The sequence below is a fragment of the Stylophora pistillata genome, chromosome 3, assembly GCF_964205215.1.
Source record: "Stylophora pistillata chromosome 3, jaStyPist1.2, whole genome shotgun sequence".
In the NCBI taxonomy this organism is placed as follows: domain Eukaryota; kingdom Metazoa; phylum Cnidaria; class Anthozoa; order Scleractinia; family Pocilloporidae; genus Stylophora; species Stylophora pistillata.
In genome coordinates this window covers 24,043,520-24,063,932 of record NC_142521.1, presented here as the reverse complement: position 1 = coordinate 24,063,932, position 20,413 = coordinate 24,043,520, and the positions used below count along the sequence as shown (strand labels likewise).

The window sequence follows — 20,413 nt, the reverse complement described above, 5'->3', positions numbered from 1 at the left end:
ATCAGGGGTCTTACAATCAGGGGTTCTTACAGTCAGGGGTTCTTACAGTGAGGGGTCTTACAATGAGGGGCTCTTAAAATCAGGGGTCTTACATTCAGGGGTTTATATCAGTGTGTTTTATATGAAAGAATCTGCCCAGATGTTGATATTGATCATTGGTCCTTACGTTCAGGGGTTTATATCAGTGTGTCTTACACGAATGGGCTGTGTCCAGATGTTGATATTGATCGTTGCTCCTTACGTTCAGGGCTTTATATCAGTGTGTCTTACACGAGTGGGCTATGCCCAGAGGTTGATATTGTTTGTTGTTTCTTACATCCATGGGTTTTAATCAATGTGTCTTACATGATGGGCTGTAGACAGATGTTGCAACTTATCTTAGTATCTTACGGTTAGGGGTCTGTGTTGATCGTAACTCTTTACATACAGTGCGTATTCTGTGCCCAGATGTTGATATTGATTAAATGAACTTAAACTGTCACATCCATGTTAAACGTATGTCCAGTTGTTTATTGCGATGGTAAAATGTTACATCTAGGGGTCTGCGCGCAGATGTTGATATCGATCGTCGATCGTGAAGGTCAGAACCGTACTTGACATCCAGGGGTTTTATATTTGTACCTCTATATTGTCGCTATGTAGCGATGATGATTTACATAAGGGGGTTTTGAATAAAATGTCATGGTAGTTTTATATAAGGGTCTGTTCCCAGCCATTGATAATGATCCAGATCGTCGATACTGTCCATCTCCACTGTTTTAAATGGATTTTCACAAATATCCTCTTACCCGGGGTACCTTGGTATGTGAGAAGAGTTGGTGTTAGAGCACTATGGGGAGGACCCGTTGAGAGAGATTTGACTAGGGTCCAGGTCTTAAGATTTTCCGTACCAAGAAGCGACGTTTCTTCTTTGATCTTGCAGCGATATTCTCCGTTTTGTAAGTACAGACAACACAAGCAGAATGTTAACACCTATTAAAAGTTCAGAAAACACCTATTAAAAGTGAAAATAAAAGAAGTGCCAAGTGACTGGAAAAGGATGGTGCTTGGCTGCTCGCAAGGCTCCTCCTTTGGCCCCCTTCTGTGGAATTTGTTCCAAAATGATATGTCATTCCATATAAATAATGCTAATTTGAGCATGTATGCCGACGACCATCAGATGTACGTCATGGGGAAGAAGCATGACGTTGTCGCACAAAGTATCAAGATACAAGGAGAGAAAGCTCTACCCTGGTACAAGAACAACTCTCTCACAACCAACCCAGAAAAGTTCCAGCTATTTACTAGTCGTATCAATGATCTATGCTCTAAGGCCAGTCAAAAAGTAGGGGTCCTAGTGCGGCTACGCAATTTGATTCCCTCTAATGCTAAACTATCACTTAACAGGTCTTCAATTCTGCCCCATCTAACCTACTGTCATCTAGTATGGCACTTTTGTAATGCATCGGATCGGAGAAAGCTTTAGCGGGTTCAGGAGCGAGGGTGTACAAAACTAGATCAGCGTCCTATCAAGAACTGCTAAGTCGCGCCAAACTACCGACGTTCTACAATCGGCGCCTACAAGATATTGCCACTTTGATGTTTAAAGTTAAGCACAGTCTCGTACCCGAGAATATTTCTGCCTTTTTTAATATAAAGAACACTCAGTATAATTTACGGAACAGTGACTTCGAACTGCCGAGATTCGAAACTGTAAGATTTGGTAGGAATTCTATTAAATATATGGGACCTCTCATCTGGTCGAAGTTACCGGCAAGACACCTAAGAACGATAGTAGAACATAAGAAAAGTCAACCTTTCAACTCTCGTTGAAATTTAAAACTTAAATAAATTTCTTTATAATCTTTTTAATTATCTACTCTAAATAACTATTATCTACATATGTAAACGTATTTGACTTTTAAATTTTTTAGTGTCCTCCATTAGCTTATAGCTAAAAACATAAACACTTAACTAAAGTTGTTCATTCATTCATTCATTCTGCGTCCTCGATCTGCGTCCATGTTGATTGATTGGAGTTACATTGTATTGCCGCTGAATTGTAAATCGTGGACTCGGTTGTCACAGATCGCTGCGATCGGCTGCGATCGGCTGCCATCATTAACATGCGATTCGCGATCTTCTGTTTGACTGTCACATTTGTTGACGTGTTAAATTGCTTTCAGCGCAACTTCTGAGGAAAGAATCCAAACGAGGCTACTTCTTTGTTGGGTTGTGTTTCATTTGGAGGTGAGTTACTTTAGTATAAATTTTCATTTAATATGCCACGGCGTGTATATGCGAAAGTTTACATACCATGGTCGTTTATTCATTTTGTTATTTAGCGTATTCTTACAAAGCGGCTGAAACACTTTGTATCGTTAATAAATGGATTTGTATTGAATTTAGATTCAATCAAATGTTTTTATTGATTCGTCTGTCTTTGATTCATGAGCTCTTTTGTGGTTACTTTGTCGCTGTAGCCATCTTCTTCGTTCAGTCAACATTCCAGAGAACAAAGCAGTTGATTTCTTTTTGTTTTGATTCTTTAATTTCATTCCAACATACTCAGAGGATATAGTAGCACAGCTCATAGCTGTTCATGCAAAAAGTAAATACACTTTGTTCTCCGAATGGTTTGTTCTTACCTAAACATCTGAAGCCGACTAAGCAGTGTAATTGGTCTTTGCAACAGATTCCTATTGAATGTGCATGATTTAGTTATGAATTGGTTTGAAACAAGTATAAGTTATAAGATTTCCGCATAAACCCCTACTTGATGAAATACTTTTTCTTATATTCATTTCCAAGCTTAGTATATAGCTTCTTTCTTATTCCTTTCGCTTCTTATTATAGTTTGTTAAAAGTGAACAATGGCGAAAATATAGACTGTGTTTAGGACTAAAACATCCTAAAGATCTTTCCAGAGATTTACCACTAACAATGTGAAGGTAAAAGTACAAATCCTTCAATAAAACTGTGCCAGACGTGGTTTTAGGACTATTCATTTTAAGTACAGTATATTCGACGAAGATATTTGCGTTTAAAGTACTTTGCATTTTGCATTCAATGGACTTAATATCGGGAGTGCCACGCATTCTTTCATGGAAAAAACAAATATTGCAGACGGTCCTTTTGAATTTTATATCTGTCTAATCAAGTGTTAACTACGAAAACATTAAGATCGAGAAACTGCTCCTTCCTTATCAATTGAAGATTTGTTAAATTGACATGTTCATAAAGGAGGATACTTTAAGTATAGAAAAGGGATGCTTTTAAAAGAAACTAACGTTAACAACAGTGCACGACTCGACTTGCAATTGACGCGACTCAACTCCACTATCATAAATGTCACGTAACTTCACGCGACATAACAAAGCACAGACAGATTCAGACGCGATCAACACTACAGTAAATGGTTTGAACCCGGGTAATTAAAACTCTTAGGCATGGCACAACTAATGGAAACGCACGCATAATGGAACATACTATGTTCAGACCCATGAACTCTTCGTGGAAAATCAAACCGTTAAACGATGAAATTCTCAACATTGCTTTCAGAGGAAATATTTCAGTCGTCTTCGTTTCCCTACTCATTACAATGTAAATTCGTTTAGTTGTGATGGTACGAGGATTAGATTTGCCATCAGCAAACTTTTAAATGTAACTTTGCCAGGGCGAGCAAAAGGATTGCTTTTTCTCTCTGGAATTGAAAGCCTTTAATTCTAAAAGTGGCATGAATAGAAAAACAGTCTAGCACAATCATATCGTAACTATTTTCATTTTTGTGTGGCTTACACAAATTGTGTAGCCACATTATGGCCCGATCGGATTTATTTATTTATCTGTATAAGATCGTAGTTGTAGCAAGTATGATAAATATTGTAAGAAATAGACAACTTTTTTGAGAGACATGTTTCGGCATGCTTATGCCATCTTCAATCAATGAGTAACAGAACGTGAGTAATTATATAACAGACAAGTAGATGAATAAAATATTTACAGTATGATGTAATACAAAAGCGGTTACTAATTACAACGTGACACCAAACATCAAAGGTGTGAACTAAAAAGCTTACTGTATTTTGCGAAACCAAACGAAACCAAACGAAACGAGTAAACCCGTACTGTATTTTGCGAACCAGCTCTTCGAAGACTCTAGCGATATATAACTTATTTTTTCCGATTCTTAAACACTATTCGTAGATACAACTCGATGCAGTGATGATTTGTAAATAAAGAGTTTGAGCGAAAAGGTCAGAAGTGCGCCGTTTCGCAAATTCAGATATGTAAATCTGTAATTTGCGAAACGACCTCTTTGAAGACTCTAACGCTATGTAACTTATTTCTTCCGATTCTATAACGCTTTTCGTAGTTACATCTCGATGCAGTGATGATTTGTAAATAAAGAGTTTGAGCCAAAAGGTCAGATGTGCGCCGTTTCGCAAATTACAGATTTACATATTTGCAATCTGCGAAACGGCGTACTTCTGACCTTTTGGCTCAAACTCTTTATTTACAAATCATCACTGCATCGAGTTGTATCTACGAAAAGTGTTAGAGAATCGGAAGACATAAGTTACATATCGTTAGAGTCTTCAAAGAGCTCGTTTCTCAAATTACAGATTTACATATCTGTAATTTGCGAAACGGCGCACTTCTGACCTTTTCGCTCAAACTCTTTACTTACAAATCATCACTGCATCGAGTTGTATCTACGAATAGTGTTTAAGAATCGGAAGAAATAAGTTATATATCGCTAGAGTCATCGAAGAGCTGGTTTCGCAAAATACAGTACGGGTTTACTCGCTTCGTTTGGTTTCGTTTCGCAAAACACAGTAAGCCAACTAAAACGCTAGAAAAGTGTTATAATGCTGTAATTGTTTGTTAAGTTCAGGTTTGATCTTATTTATATAAAAAGCTTCTTTGAGTTCTAAGTCAAATGAGTTGTTAGCAAAATCCAGAATTCTAAAGCAAGAAAGGGAGTATTTGTTCTTACAAGAAGGAGATGTGTTGAAATGCTTAAAAATATGCGAGTTCTTATCGCTTTCCGTGTGCTCCTTTATCCTAGCAGAGAAGTGGCGACTAGTTTCGCCAATATAACGGGAATTACATCCCGTTCTATTCCATCCCATGTAAATCTTAGTAATGGGTCTTAGTTACGAAAGCTCAGTGCGAAAACTAAGACCCCATCTTATATTCCTTGTTTATCACTTTTATTTTATTTTAATAAAAAGAATATGTTGAAATGTAAAAAGCGAATAATAGACAGCAATTAACACCCCGTCTTTTCAATGATTTATCACTTCTCCAGGTCTTAGTTTTCATAATTACGAAACCTCATTACGAAAAATAAGACCCCATCTCATTTTTCTTATTTATCAATTTTTTGAAGGTGAGCCGGAAGAGTTTATACATCATCTTGATTTGTTGCTTTTCCAGTTGGATCGAAAAACCTGGTTGCCTTAACAATAAGTGGGATTTTCTATAACCTTTCGTTGGGTTTCGAAGTATTTTCTCGCGCGACGGGCGATTCTTAAATTTCCTCCCAGACGCTAAGCTATTTTTAGAATTGAATCGTTCTACAAGATGCAAAAATAATGGAACTTGAAGAAATTTTTTGGATGGAACAGTTCAAACTTAATCAGGGTTTGCACACTTTATAAGTAGTGTCGTTACTTGTAAAACGGAAAACGTTTCTTTTTTTATCACATTTCAGGAGGGATCTTAGTTTTCGTAATAACGAATCCAGGGCATTTATCATTTTTTTAATCACCACTGTCTCGGTTTTGTCATTTCCCGCAGCCTTGAACTCTGCTGTGTAGACATCGCCAAAGGAACCTTGCCCAATTCGCTCTTTAATTGACAGCTTGTTAAATTCGAATCGGGGAATCCCGTCATTTTCAGCCGATTTCCCTTTTCGTATAAGCTGGGGAAGCTTAAATTTACGAAAATTCTTCATAGCTCTAGCCGCGTGGCATTTTGGCCCATCCAATAATTGTAATTTCAACCACAGGCAGCCCAAGCTCACTACTAGAAAAGCGGACGTGACTCTTACAGTGTTGCGCAACGTTTTATATTTATAAAGGTTTGTAAGGGATGTTATCGATTTGCCTTAAAAGAGAGAAAAAATGTCTTGTTTTGAAATAAAATGGACTTACCTTATTGTCTTGTTGTTTTCTTTGTTGATTACCAGCGTCTCGGGCCATTTTGAAGCGTTTTCGGCGAGTTAGCGCTATTTTGGTGTTCAACTGCTTAAGATCCTACCTGAAACGTGATAAAAAACGTTTTCCGTTTTACAAGTAACGACACTTCTTATAAAGTGTGCAAACCCTGAAATAGTTCAGTGTCTGGGAGGAAGTTTAAAAATCACCCATCGCGCGAGAAAATACTTCGAAACCCAAGGAAAGGTTATAGAAAATCCCACATAATGTTAAAGCAACCAGGTTCTTAGATCCAACCGGAAAAGCAACAAATCAAGACGATGTATAAACTCTCCCGCTCACCTTCAAAAAATTGATAAATTAGAAAAATGGGATGGAGTCTTAGTTTTCGTAATGAGGTTTCGTAATTACAAAAACTAAGACCTGGAGAAGTGATAAATCATTGAAAAGACGGGGTGCTAATTGCTGTCTATTATTCGCTTTTTACATTTCAACATATTCTATTTATTAAAATAAAATAAAATTGATAAACAGGAAAAATAAGATGTGGTCTTAGTTTTCGTAATGAGCTTTCGTAGTTACGAAAACTAAGAACCACCGGAAAAGTGAAAATCAATGAAAAGACGAGGGGTCTTAGTTTTCGGGGTCTTAGTTTTCGGGGTCTTAGTGTCTTCGGTTTTCGTGAAGACACCTTCACGCTGATTGCCCTTTTCTGATTGAACGACGTTAAACGATGATAAATTCAAAATATCTGGCTGGCACATGACAATCTTGCCACCAATCCTAGACGCTCTAATGCTGTGGGATATTGATTTTCTTCGAGGGCTAGCTCCGGTCCGTTTGGATGGATTTTCGATGAAAGGTACGAGGAGAATTGTGAATCTTTTGACCTAAATGCGACGAAGTTTGAAAGTGGAGCGATGCGATTTTCGGGGGAAAAAATCGCTCGGGCCCTGGAACCCTTTCAAAACAAGATTTCCACCCTTGTCGTTCTTTTGTTGGTTTGCACTTAACGTCATTGCAGCCATATTGGTGGACGTAAACAATAGATATCTCACTAGCTACTTTTGTTCGTCCACCAGCATTTGTTCCTTTCACCATTGTTACCAGTGTCTCTAGAGATTGGTTGCAAACCACCTATCATAAGAGACAGTCAACAACGAGCTCAAACTTATTCAAAATCTCTCAAAAAAGCATTTTTGAGGCAAAAGGACGACTAAACCCCACTGGTAAGGTAATTCAACGTTTATTTATCATTGATTTATATACATAGTCAGCAATATATTGCTATAGGTGAGGCAAACGGTAAATCTGGTACATTTACTGTAAAATAACAATCGGCTACTCAAACAGATTGCATTGGTCCTACTATTTTAAGAGATAGTCAACGACGAACTCAAACTTGTTCAAAATCGCTCAAAAAATCATTTTTGAGGCAAAAGGGCGACTATACACCACAGGTAAGGTAATTCAACGTTTATTTATCATTGATTTATATACATAGTCAGCAATATATCGATATAGGTGAGGCACACGGTAAATCTGGTACATTTACTACATTTGACGATAAAAAACTTGCGACAAAACGTTGCTTGATAACATTGTAAAATTTAAAAACGACGAAAAGCTATAGAAAGCTAAAATCGACGACGTTTCGACGTTAACATAACGTCATTATCAAGTCAAAAACGAACACTAAGAAAAAATAATCTGCGGGTTAAACAAAAAGTTTAGCACGTATGGAGTCCGTTTGCACGTTCAGATTAGGTTTGAATTTCTTAATATAAAGCATTTCAAACACTAAACAATCAAATTTGCTTTGACACATTCTCAGAATCTTAAAATGACTATCATTCAAACGATCCCTCCTACCATGCGCTTCATGAAAATGCTTGCCAATTGCCGAATTTTTGTGTTCAGCGACACGTTGGAAAAGGTGTCGGGCCGTATAGCCGACATTTACTACAAAATAACAATCGGCTACACAAACAGATTGTATGGGTCTCCTGTACTGAAAGGAGTCATTGCACTCTCGCAAGCCAACAACTATCGGTTTAATCTATCGGTGCGGGTTGTACCACTGAGTCTCTGAAAGAGTTTGAAAGTGTTTGAAACTGTCTGAAGCTTGCTGGAAGTGCCATAAAGTGAAATGAGTTGTCTTGTAGTTGCATTCTCCTTGCACTGTTGAGAATTCACTGACGGAGGCATATTTCAAAACGACAAAAGTATGGGAATCTCGATTGTACAATACTGGTTAAGGCTTGGCTTTAATGACAATTTCGTAAAAACAAAGGATATCTTATCACGTTTTAAGGATCATTATTGAAGTTGAATGCTTATGATGTTCTATTTAAATGTATTATACTTGCCAGTATTGAAACAAGTTTTTGGATAACGCAAAATGTGGAATGATGTGATGTTTTGGTTTTCACAAATGATTTTCTACAATGCCTATATTCCATTGCTTATGGAGCCTAATAGTTCAATGTTACAACTGAAATATGATTATTATTATATGTTTTCCAAGTAATGTCCAGAATTATTCAGACCTTAACATTTCTTGACTTCCTGTAAGATTGGCAGTCTTCTAAATTCTCTACATAATGGTTCAGATGAGCATTGATATTTAAACTTGGTAACAATACATGTGTATTAGGTCTTTATTTGGTAGACTACAACTCCTTTTCAGTTACTTGTTTGGTTTTGGTTAATTCATTACAATACTGATTTACCGTATTTATTCAATCTGCTCAAAACTTGGGGTGCGTCTTATAACCGAGTATTTTCGCGCAACAAAATCTTGAGATCACAATTTTAGCAGAACTTACAGTTACAACGACATGAAAAGAACACTAATTGTTGGTCATTAACTTTTTTAGATCTGGTGGTTCTAAAAGAAAACTAGTGTGGGTCAGAAAAGAGCCATAGTGGTGGTTCTGAAAGAACCGTTTCTTATACGGCATCCGTCAAATGACCACGAAACTAATCCGACACGAGCAGGACTTTTTGGTCTGAGATGTAGCGAAGATTGCGTATAATCCAACCCTTTATTCCTATAAATTAAAAAGGAATACTGCTTTAGAACACTGATCTACTTCAAAAGATCAATAACAAAAGCAAACATTTACTGCAAAAGGAAACAAACGGAAATTTTCATACATTCTTAGCAGCACGTGTTCGGTAGCATGATATCCATGACTACAAAACAATCGTTCGAACCACATTTCAAATTCCTAGAATCGTGTTTGTGTCGCTCGCTCGAATAGTTCCGTCTCTGAATAAACAATGTGGAGACAAAACCTACCTTTTTCGTCTATCCGGCCGTTTTTGTCAACTCTCAACCTTTTGGTGCGTCTTATAACCGAGTATTTTCACAAAACTTCCGTTTGGGAACTTGGCTTGACTAATTTGCCAAGTTTGGGGTGCGTCTTATAACCGAGTGCGTCTTATAATTGAATAAAAACGGTACATGAAAAATTACACTGTTGATTGGCTGAAAACAGCCAGGTGTCTTTTTCATGAATCAAAAGTGCAAAAGTAATTACTCAAGTACAAATGTAAACCACTGGTCGGCTCAGCAACAATAGATCACACTAGAAACCAATCAGACTTACACAAATTAGGTTGTGCTGATTGCTACACATAGTAGCGGACCAAAATAAACAAAAGCTTGAATTTTTTAGGTATATTGATAGAAACTGACAAAATTGCATTCCCGAGTAAGATTTCAGCTGAAGGGAAAATTTTGATAACATGTTGACCATTTACATGATGATGTCAAGTGCACCTTTTCATTTCATGTCTCCACATAGCTTGAATTTGGGAAACACACTGGCCGATGAAATAACAATATCAACAATAAGAAAACTTGAAAGATTCTGGTACTTCAAATCATATGATACCATCATGCGCTCACCGGCACATTGAACTCTGTTGTGTTTAAGTTATGTCTCTGATTACTGTTTCTGAAATCTATTATGGTGACACTTATCTCTATTAAACTTTCTGTTAAATAAAACCTCCAGGTCAAATTGTGAATCCTATTGGGTTAAAAATATTAGCAGTTTTAATGTGTTGTTACTTCGTAGTACTACCTAACATATGATCCATTAAAATATTGCTTGTGTTCTGATCTTGTCATGCACCTATTTTTTCCCTAGATTCTTCCATTTGCAACCCCATATCCACCTACCCCAACTAAATTTTTCTGTGTTCTTTATTGAAAATACAGTCCCACAAAACCCCAAAAACAATAATTGGAGTAAACATTTTCCTTTCAACAAACTGAAAATATAATTTTGTGCCCTAATGAATAATAGAAACCTACGCTCAGCATTGTGTTACTTTACATGTATGTATTGTCCAAAATTAGTCGTACATTCAAACCAAATCAAGCTCCAAATGGCTTCTAGTGTAGATTTGATCATTTCCCGAATGTTTCTGCCCTTCTGGAAAATTCTGTCCTCGTGTACTGGTACACAAAATGCTAAAAATTTTCATATGAAATGCTTCCCTAGAGTTAATTTCACATCACTTGCCTTGGAAAAGACAATCAACCTACAAACTTCAGAACCCAAATCCACTTTGTTACCTAAACATAATCATGACTGAATCTATTAGGCCACTATGGGAGATGATGCTGACGCTTTTTTTAGTTCCTAAAATCTTCAGGTTACATGTGCAACCTTTGCTGTCAAAATGAGGCCTCCTTAACAAAGTTTGGCCATTAAACCTCATCTTGAAAATGAACATTTTAAAACTATTGTATGCCAGTTATCTTATTTTATCGATGAACAGGAACAATTTTGAAAACTATCTAACCGTAATCAGATATTAGGTCTTATAGAAACTCAATAAGACATCAGACACTAGAAAGCAGCTCAATTTCGTAAGCCACACGTGTACGCATTGCGGACCTACTTTTGCTTCTGTGGCTGAATATTGACAATCAAGACAATAATAAAGTCTGACAATATTCCGGCTCTACGATCACAACTAACAACGCCCTCTAATCAATGTTCACATCACTTAAATACAATTCACTACATTAATATTCATAATCAACTACAGTCATGGAGTCATGCCGATCTATTCCCATTATGAATACATACTTAAGATACGACACTACAAGGGTCACCACGAAAATATTGTGTCTTTGACCTTAAACTCCTCTATTGATGTGTGATAGAATCGAAACCTTCATGTTTGGGCTGAGATTACGGGCTTCATTATTTTTGTATTCTGAACATCAGCTCTTTTGAAAAGCCTTATATTTATGAAACAGTTATATGTCTGAGTCAATTTCTTTAAATTGTTATTTGTTTTGGACAGTTTAAAAATAGCTCACATTTAAGTCGCAAGACGTGACACCTCAATATAATCCGACTGAGATACATTAGTCGTGGAGCAAAGTATGAGAAAATTTGTACGTGGAACCGAAAGTTGCATTCTACAACGACTTGCTAGCTATCCAAAAAGTCCTAACAACACCAGTCGTGCGCAAGATTGTCAAAAGGCTTCTAAAGATGAGTGTCTCAAACCATTTCGGAACCAGCACGGAGTGCAAGAGTTCGTCTTTCGAAGGTTGGATAACACTATCCAGTGAATAAATCTTTATTTGGTGGATGGCGGAGTACGTTTTGTTTTCAGTTATCCGCTGGTTAGCGATTTATCCGTTGAATAGCGTTTTCCGCCCCTTATGCAACTGGGCCCTACACGAAAATTCGAGGGCCGAAAGAGATATTTTGTAAACAGGATGTGTAATGACTTGTTGTAAGGCGAATCTGGACAAATATACACAGTTGTGATTCAATCCGCCACGGTAACGTGAACCTTTCGTCACGGAGAGGTGACTCTTGCGATTTGACTGCCACATTTGTTGACTTGTTCATCTGGTTTCAACGCCATTTCCAAAGAAGGAATCCAAACGATATGTGTTTCCTCTTGAGATGAGTAAGTTGAATATAAACTTTCATTCAATATGCGACAGCGAGCTAATGAAAGCCGGACATTTGATGGTTCTTTTTTTACCAAATGAAATTCGGCCTCTTCTAACGCGGAGGCTGTAAAGGTTTGTCATGTAGTGTCGAAAGAAAACTATTGTTTTGTATGCAGATTCAATCAAATCTCTTCTTTTATTGCTGTTTCTGTGATTCAAGAGCAGGGTCCGAAATTGCACTTTCCTGGTCTCCAATGCGACTAAAAACTTTGCACTGGCGACCAGAATTTCACAACCGGTCGCCAGCGGGCGATTAACTATTTCATGCCACGATAATTAAACAAACAATAACTTTGATTTTCAGCCAAATCGATTAAATGTGTGGCTTGTGTTTCGCTGCAAAGGACAAATTTTGTTGTCACTTTTTGGCGACCACATTTTTCCATAAGGCGACTGAAAAAAAAAATTCCAGTCGCCACTTGGCGCCTGCCTAAAAAAGTTAATTTCGGACCCTGAAGAGCGTATAGTGGTTCTTGTGTTGCTACAGAAAGCATCTTATTTGTTCAGTAAACAATCCTAAACAGAATAACGGTCGATTTTTTCTTTCCTTTTGTATCTTTTTTAAAAGTTCATTTCTCCCTACTCATGTGACCCACATCGCATAACTCAGTTAATCGTGCAGAATGTAACGACACTATTCTAAAACGAAGCCTCAGTACCGAAGGCAATCTATTGTCTACGTTGTCTTTTATTAACAAACCGCACAGATAAAGAAGAATGAGGTTTAATAAACGAAACCTTATCTAAAAACGTGCCAGAAATGCAGAAACACCTATACGGCCTGTACGGGATTCGAACCACTGATACGGACTTCATATATTCATTGTATCTGATTTATCATTACGGGTTTATTGCGAATCAACTTAACGGCCTGCTCCCAGTTGGCTTGTTAGCTCAATTGGTAGAGCGCTGCACTAGTATCGCAGAGGTCAGTGGTTCGAATCCCGTACAGGCCTGATTTTTTTCAGGTCTGATTTTCGCTATTGCATAAATAGCGCTATGTACTGCGAAGGATCGTACATCATACGTATTCAATACCGCAGTTCAAAATATATGGACTTCATATATTCATTGTATCATCTACCTACTCTCTTAGGAATTGTGAGGGCAAACTTGCTGTTCCACTCCCCCGCACCAATTTTCTAAAAAACAGTTTCAGCTGTAGTGGTGCGGTGATGTGGGACAGCTTACCTAGTTTTAAATCCGGCTGTAGGGGTTTCCTTTTTGATAATAAATGAATGAATTAGTCACACGGCGTTCATGGAAAGCAGGCACCTCGTTATTGTTTTTAATTTTTTGTTATTAGATTTAATTAGTAGTAGTTTAGTTATTCCAGGATACCACGTGAAAAAGAAAGCTTTTACTTGCAGAAATTTCTAAATGTGTGATCGGCACGTCGTGAAAACTCAGAGTAAGAAGTTTCTCCTTGAAGAGAGAGTATGTTACGTTTGAATCAGCGAATTATGCTTGGTAGAATTCCGATCTTGACCCAGTTTTGGCCTGATGTTCCCCGATGCTACTTATTGTTTTTGTCGGAATATCTTTGTAGTTCAACATTCGCACTCAATTTACGGTTGAGTTCTCTCTTTTTGTGATTTTGTAATTGACATATAGCCACGAGAGCATTATGTTTCCAGTTCTTGCCGTGACACTACGGAAGACAGCAAAAGACGGAAAACATCTCACAGGATTGTGCACCATTAAAAGCAAGAGTTTTCTTTGCCAAAAATATCTTAATAGCCAGCCGGTGTGATCGGCGCATCATGAAACTTGGACGAATTTTTTTCTTTGAAGGGAGAGTATTTTACCGTTTAAGTCAGCAAATTTCGTAGATTTTCAGTTCTTGCCTTGACATTACAAAAGACGATTGACACCTCAAAATAATTTCACAGTAGCATCAATCAATGCATCAGTTAAATCTTGTGGAAATATCTCAATAGATGCGATCTGTCATCATGAATGGTTTAAGGAATTTTTTTTACTTTGAAAAGAGAGCATTTTACTGTCTGAATCAGCGACTTATACCGAAAAATGTCGCTAAATTTGCGGAGAGAGTAAGCACTTTGAGTTATTCAACAGAATAATGGCATGGAGGAACGGGGGATCAGCGGAATGACAGAGTATCCTAAAACGCGAAGTGCCTGGTTGTATGAGAAAAAAGTCTTCAAAAATGGAATTCCAATGAAATAAGAAAATTATAATTAAGAGGTGAAATTAAAAGAACCATGTGTTGGGGCTCAGAGGATTTGGGAACCATGAGGCTTTCGAACTAGCCCTTTTAAATTACTATTATCACTATTATTGTTAATATTATTATTTGTTACCATTAAGATATTGGGTGAATGTCAATTAAACAATATATTCTTCAATCATTTTTCTTGTGGAACAGGGTACTCATTAATATGTGGGCTGCGGCAGGTTTTTTCATGTGAGACAAATATTCTGCAACACTAACTTCCAGCATCATTACACAATCTCCACGTTTTTTTGAATTTATAAAAATTTTTCTCTACCAGTAGCCACATGCAGTCTTTGACTGTCAGTTTTTTAGTTCTTGCCATGACGCTACAAAAGATGATACTAGTAAACATCTCAAAATAGTTTACAGTGGCGTCTCCGGCACGTTTTAAGAACAAAACTTTTCCTTGCAGAAACATCGAAATAGGTTTGATCTGCAATCGTGGAAAATTTATCCAAATAGAAAGAGTTTACCATTTCGAAGCGAGCTAGGTTCGAAATACGATACCTTGAGTTTAACAAGATGACCTTTGGAACGGTGAAATGGAGAATGGTGGAATATCCCACAATGCAGAAAGCCTTGACAAAGTGTCACAAAATGGAATTACGATGAGACAAGAAAATAATTTATATGTGACGGGAAAAATTTAAAGAAGCATAGTTTAATCATTATTGGACGATGGACTTTTAGAGAAAAAGTGAGGTTCTTGAGCTAGCCCCCTATGACTTATCATTGCTATTACTATTGTTATTATTCTTTTTGTTATTGATATGATATTTGTTACCGTTTAATTATTGGTTGAGTGTCAATTAGTCACTATGTTCTTGAATCATCTTTCTCTTATGAAACAGCATACTCATAAATATATGGGATGCAGCAGCTTTTCTGTTTTGCATTTGAGACAAATCTTCTGTTACGCTACCTTCTAGCTTCTAGCATCATTATACAACCTTTAGTTATGTTCAATGCTAAAAAGAATAGTGCTATATCAGAAGCAGTCTGAAACTGACTATTTTTTTCATCTATGGAAAGCAGGATTTCTTTCCGCTGCATAGTGTGTATAACTAAAAACTTCTCAAAACCATTTTTATCACTTATAACCGCTGTCCCTTTTTAATCATCGCAAACACACTGATTCGTTCACCATCTGTGTATAAAAATTCCGTTTGCGGCTAGTGGTACAAACCATTGTTCTTTTTATCTCCTCTACGTCAAGGCGCTAGCTAAATTCCGTTACCATGAGCCCTTGGTTCAGAACTTGAAACTTTTGATGACAAAAACACCTGAGAGTAACACAATCATTTCAAATAATTCAATTTCCTGTTTAGAACCTAGGGAAGAGACTGCTACGCATGTACGTAGTCACCACTACTGCGATCACGTCACTTTTCCGAAAGTAAGCACGTAACAATAGAATAAGCGATAGAGCCGACACAAAGATAGCCATCGTTCGGATTCTCTCGACACGACAATGATTTATCGATAATTTCTGATGACAAGTCTTCTTCAAACACAAATAAGACAGCCTCAAGACTGACGGTTCTTGGCGAAGTTCTAACATTTGGAACTTAAGGTGAGTGGCCCTTTTCATATTTTACAACATTTACTTCTCGCCGCTTTCATATTTTGCTTTTGACTTCTGAGCTTCAAAGGCGATATTCACGGGATTGTGGATAACATAACTGAGTATTATAGACCCGCATCGTGTGTTTATAGATATTCCACCAAGAATTGAGCCTGTTTACGTCACTAATGGAGATCTTGGAGGAAATCAAAAGCACGTTAAGGTGGCCGAACACAGAACCGCCAGAACTTCAAGGGCCAACGGCCTCAAACTCACTAAGTACCACTGTGAGAAAATTTCGCGCTGCATGAAAAAAATGTATATCCTTGGCTAAAAAAGCATAAAAACTTTGATGTACCAGTTGGTGATAGTTTGGATGGTGTCAGTTTTTTAAAGTTTCAATATCAGAGTTTGACCCGGACCATTTTTAAAAGGACACAATTTAAATTTTTATGTCGGACACATGACACACTTTGGCTAATTTCTAGATTGAACAATGATATATAAGCTTAGCTCTTCCGTTAATAATCCTGTTTCTGTTACTGGTTTTTATTGGGTTCAATACTTGTAAAGTACGATTTGGTATTTCGTACATAATCACTATTAACAATTGGTTCATGCATTAGCGTGCGTTCATCGAGACTTGAAGCACTTGGGAACTTTGGAGAGCACGAAAGATGCCTAAGAGTTGCTCGAGGCGCAGCCGAGAGAAACTCTAGCTTCTTGAGCTTCGGCAATGCATTGTTTATTTTGTTTCGGAAAAGTATTTCGCTATGCTTCAATTATCTTGTCTCAGATTGGTTAAAAACTGTCAGGTGAATTCATGCGTGGAAATGAAGTTAGAGTTACGAAACGAGATGAAACCGTTTTCTCTTTCTCTGGGTTCTTTCTCGGGAGTTAAGAAATCCATTCCCAAAGGAAAAGTAGGCAAATCTTCACCGGCTTGTTCGCTTGTTGCCATGTCTAGTTTAACTTTTTTGCGGAAGTTTTTCCCGTTTTTTAATGAAAAGTGCTGAAGTTACTCGTTTCTCGTGAGGGATTTGTTTGCTGACATAACTAGCGTGCACAATGGAAAATTGAAGCACACTCATAATTGTACTCAAGTTTGGTGTAAAATAGTGTAAATGGCATGGCTATAAAAGAAGCCTGAGTGAACGCTCCTCGAGCGTCTAGTTTGTAAAGTAAAAGGTTTCCGAACAAACTTTGAAACATTTTTTGATAAGTAACTATCATGATGTGACACCTGTCAATTGAGGAGGAAAAATGCGTACACTTTTCAATAAACAACATATCTGGTATGACAATCACACACGAGTTAAATGACTGTGCGACGATCTTCTCGTTATAAAAACACTCGGAGATCATACGAAAAGTATTGCTTATTTTCAACGACAATAAATCTTCGAAAATTTACCTCTGTTCCGTTTTAAAATGCCACGGATTATTTTTTTCTCAGTTCGTGAGCGGGCGGTATTCTAAAAATACTGCAATCTGATTGGTTCCGAGAGCGGGCAGTATTCTCCCCATCCGGCCCGCTCACAGCGGGTGGTATCCTTTTCGCTTGAGTCACTTTGCAGAACATCTCGAGCTTCGTTGCAGGTTTTCACAAATATATCTCATTCTGCCGGCCAGGCAGAATTTTTGAGCAAAGACTTCGGTCACGACCTTTCGGCGATAAATAATATTCATTCTTTCTTCTCTCTCGCTCTCAAATCATTATGGTTTTTCTGCAAAAATTGATTTCGAAATAAATTGTGTAGTACTAAATTTGTTTTTAAAATGATTGAAACGCGGCCTAAAAACAGTTTAATAATCCTTCACAAAAAGTAACTCAGAAAGTTAGAACGAGAGGTGGTTGCAGCTAACAATTACTTTAATCAATGTGACTCTCTTTCGTTAATATCTGAATTCTTCAACACAATTTGTTCCTTTGTGAAACGTTGGGCGAAGTATTTGAGTTCTTCTCTAAATACACTTTCGCCTATTCTTGCAAATCCCTTGAATTTTGGACATTTCTACCGTACATTTCTCATCAGAAACCGGTGGAATTTGATGAATAAAAGTCGCACTAAATCCCCTTATGTCTAGCTGGAAAGAGTCTCACTGACTTTAGCCTTTTAGTCGAAGAAAGACGGATTTACACAAACCATTGCAGAAAACGAACAAGCAGACTAACAACTCAAAACACACATTTGCATTCACTGACAATTTGACTTTCCGTGACATTTTAAAACGGAGCAGAGGTAAATCTTCGAAGATTAATCGTCGTTGGAAATAAAAATACTTTCTGTAAGATCTATTGAGTGGTTTTTTTTTATTATTATTATTACGAGAAGATCGTGGCATTGTCATTTAACTCGTATGTGTTTGTCACACCAGTACTGTTGTTTATGTTTACACATGGTGACAGTTACTTGTCAAAAAATGTTTGAAAGTTTGCTCGAAAGCCTTTTCAGTTACATTTACAAATTAAAAATATTTCGGTGAAAGCTTTCTCTTTGAATAACGTCTGTATTCTTTTTCATCCACTCGCTAACAAATTGTTAAGTTTATGGAGGATTTTCCCGTAATTAAACTGGTAATTGAAGCCCTAAATCATTCGGGTTCTTTTAGCAATCATTTTGTTATGTGTTAGAAATAAATAAAAATGTTATTCACCAGCATAGGTCGGTCCGTATTAGGAAAAACTGTGCCCTCTGTCTTGTATCCAAGACCTCGGGCACAGTTTTTCCCAATACGGACCTCCCGGCTGGTGAATAACATACATTTCTTTCTTCTCTCTCTCAAATCACTTTGGTTCTTCCGCAAAAACTGATTTCGAAATAAATTGTGTGGTACTAAATTTGTTTTTAAAAAGGTTGAAACGCGGCGTAGAAACAATTTGTAATTCAATAATCCTTCCCAAAAAGTCACTCAGAAAGTTAAAAAGAGAGGTAGTTGCAGTTAAAAATTACTTTAATCAATGTGACTCTCAATCGCTAATATCTGAATTCTTCAACGCAATTTTGTTCGTTTGTGAAATATTAAGCGAAGTTTTGAGTTCTTCTATAAGTACACTTTCGCCTATTCTTTGCAAGTCCCTTGAATTTGGACATTACTACCGTTAATTTCACAACAGTAGCTGAAGAAATTCGATGAATATAAGTCGCATTAAATCCCATTGTGTCTAGCAGGAAAGTCTCATCGACTTCAGCTTTTCGGTGGAAGAAAAACCGATTTACACATATCCAAGACCTCGGGCACAGTTTTTCCCAGTACAAACCTCCTGCTGGTGAATAACATGTATGTATTTTTACGAGTTGTGCCGTATTTTGACGAGCCCGTAGCCCTACGGGCCCGTTATCTGTATTTTGACTCGCCCTACGGGCGAGTCAAAATACAAATAACGAGTAGAAATACTCAGCGATACTACACAACAAAACGTATGATAAGTTATTTATTATCCAACACGCCAAATTGTTATTTCAGTGCGGTCGAATTTCGCGGATATTTATTTACGGGGAGTGCATTACAGAAGAATGCGGAGCGGAACGGAATTGGCGCTATGTCGTGTTGCTGTTTCTATTTTCTTCAATAAATAAGAAATTTCCTGGTCGTCTAGCTGCATTTCTTCGTTGGATTCATCTAATAAACTTGGATGTATATTTGCCAGCCATTCTCACCCGTCTTCGTCGGAAATATGATTCAAATTGTCCGCCATTTTTTTTTTCCTAACTATAATTCAACTCTTCGCTCGCGCGATGCGAGAAAACCTGTTTAACCGGTACTCTAGAGTACAAATACCGCGTGATATTTATACTCGTCTATGGCGTTATTTGTACTCTACGAAGTGTAGTTGGATAATAGAAACAGAAACTCTCACGGCGGAAATCATGCTTCTCGGCAGAGTTACCGGAAGTGGATCTTTCAGCGATGAGGGGTTACTCAGCCACTAGCAATATGGCGGAAACTCAGTTGCACGGCGAGAATGATATAGAAATTCCAGAGTCCTTACGCGCGTTGCAGAGTCAGTGAATGAGATGTTTGAAATAACAGCCTTGACGTCTGCAAGTATTCTGGCAGGGTTTACCGGGCAAAAGCATTGGCAGTTAAACGGTGAAAAAATCCAAATCACAGTAAAGTTTCATCATGATTGTGTTGTTCGCAACCCAACACACTCCATATGCCTTCCTTTAGTCGGTGCCTGTGCCATGGAAGTAACATTTCGAGTGAGCCACATGAAAACTTATGAGGATTTTAAAAATGTATTTATAGTAGAATTTTTCAAAGGACAGGCCATTGGAAAGCCATAAGGTAGAGGCTGCAAATAACTCAAACTGTGATCTCAGTGCAGCTTCCAAATCACCATTAATTTTTTCTTGTTTCCTCGTACAGCATTTATTGGTCTGTTCATATTGGGCAAAAATTTTTTGGAGAAACGATAACTTGTTTTTGAGTTTACGTTTTAGTGGAGAAATATGTAGCAAGAA

The 20,413-nt window shown here is 37.4% G+C and overlaps 1 protein-coding gene across 1 annotated transcript in view; it reads left to right on the top strand.

The window, feature by feature from the left end:
- The first annotated feature begins 2,063 nt into the window (after positions 1-2,063).
- The window catches only part of LOC111337931 (uncharacterized), a 64,523-nt gene continuing 46,173 nt past the window's right edge, over positions 2,064-20,413 (top strand). The window contains exon 1 of the mRNA XM_022944324.2: positions 2,064-2,229. The gene's annotated coding sequence lies outside the window, so the exon portion shown is untranslated. The remainder of the gene's footprint in view (positions 2,230-20,413) is intronic.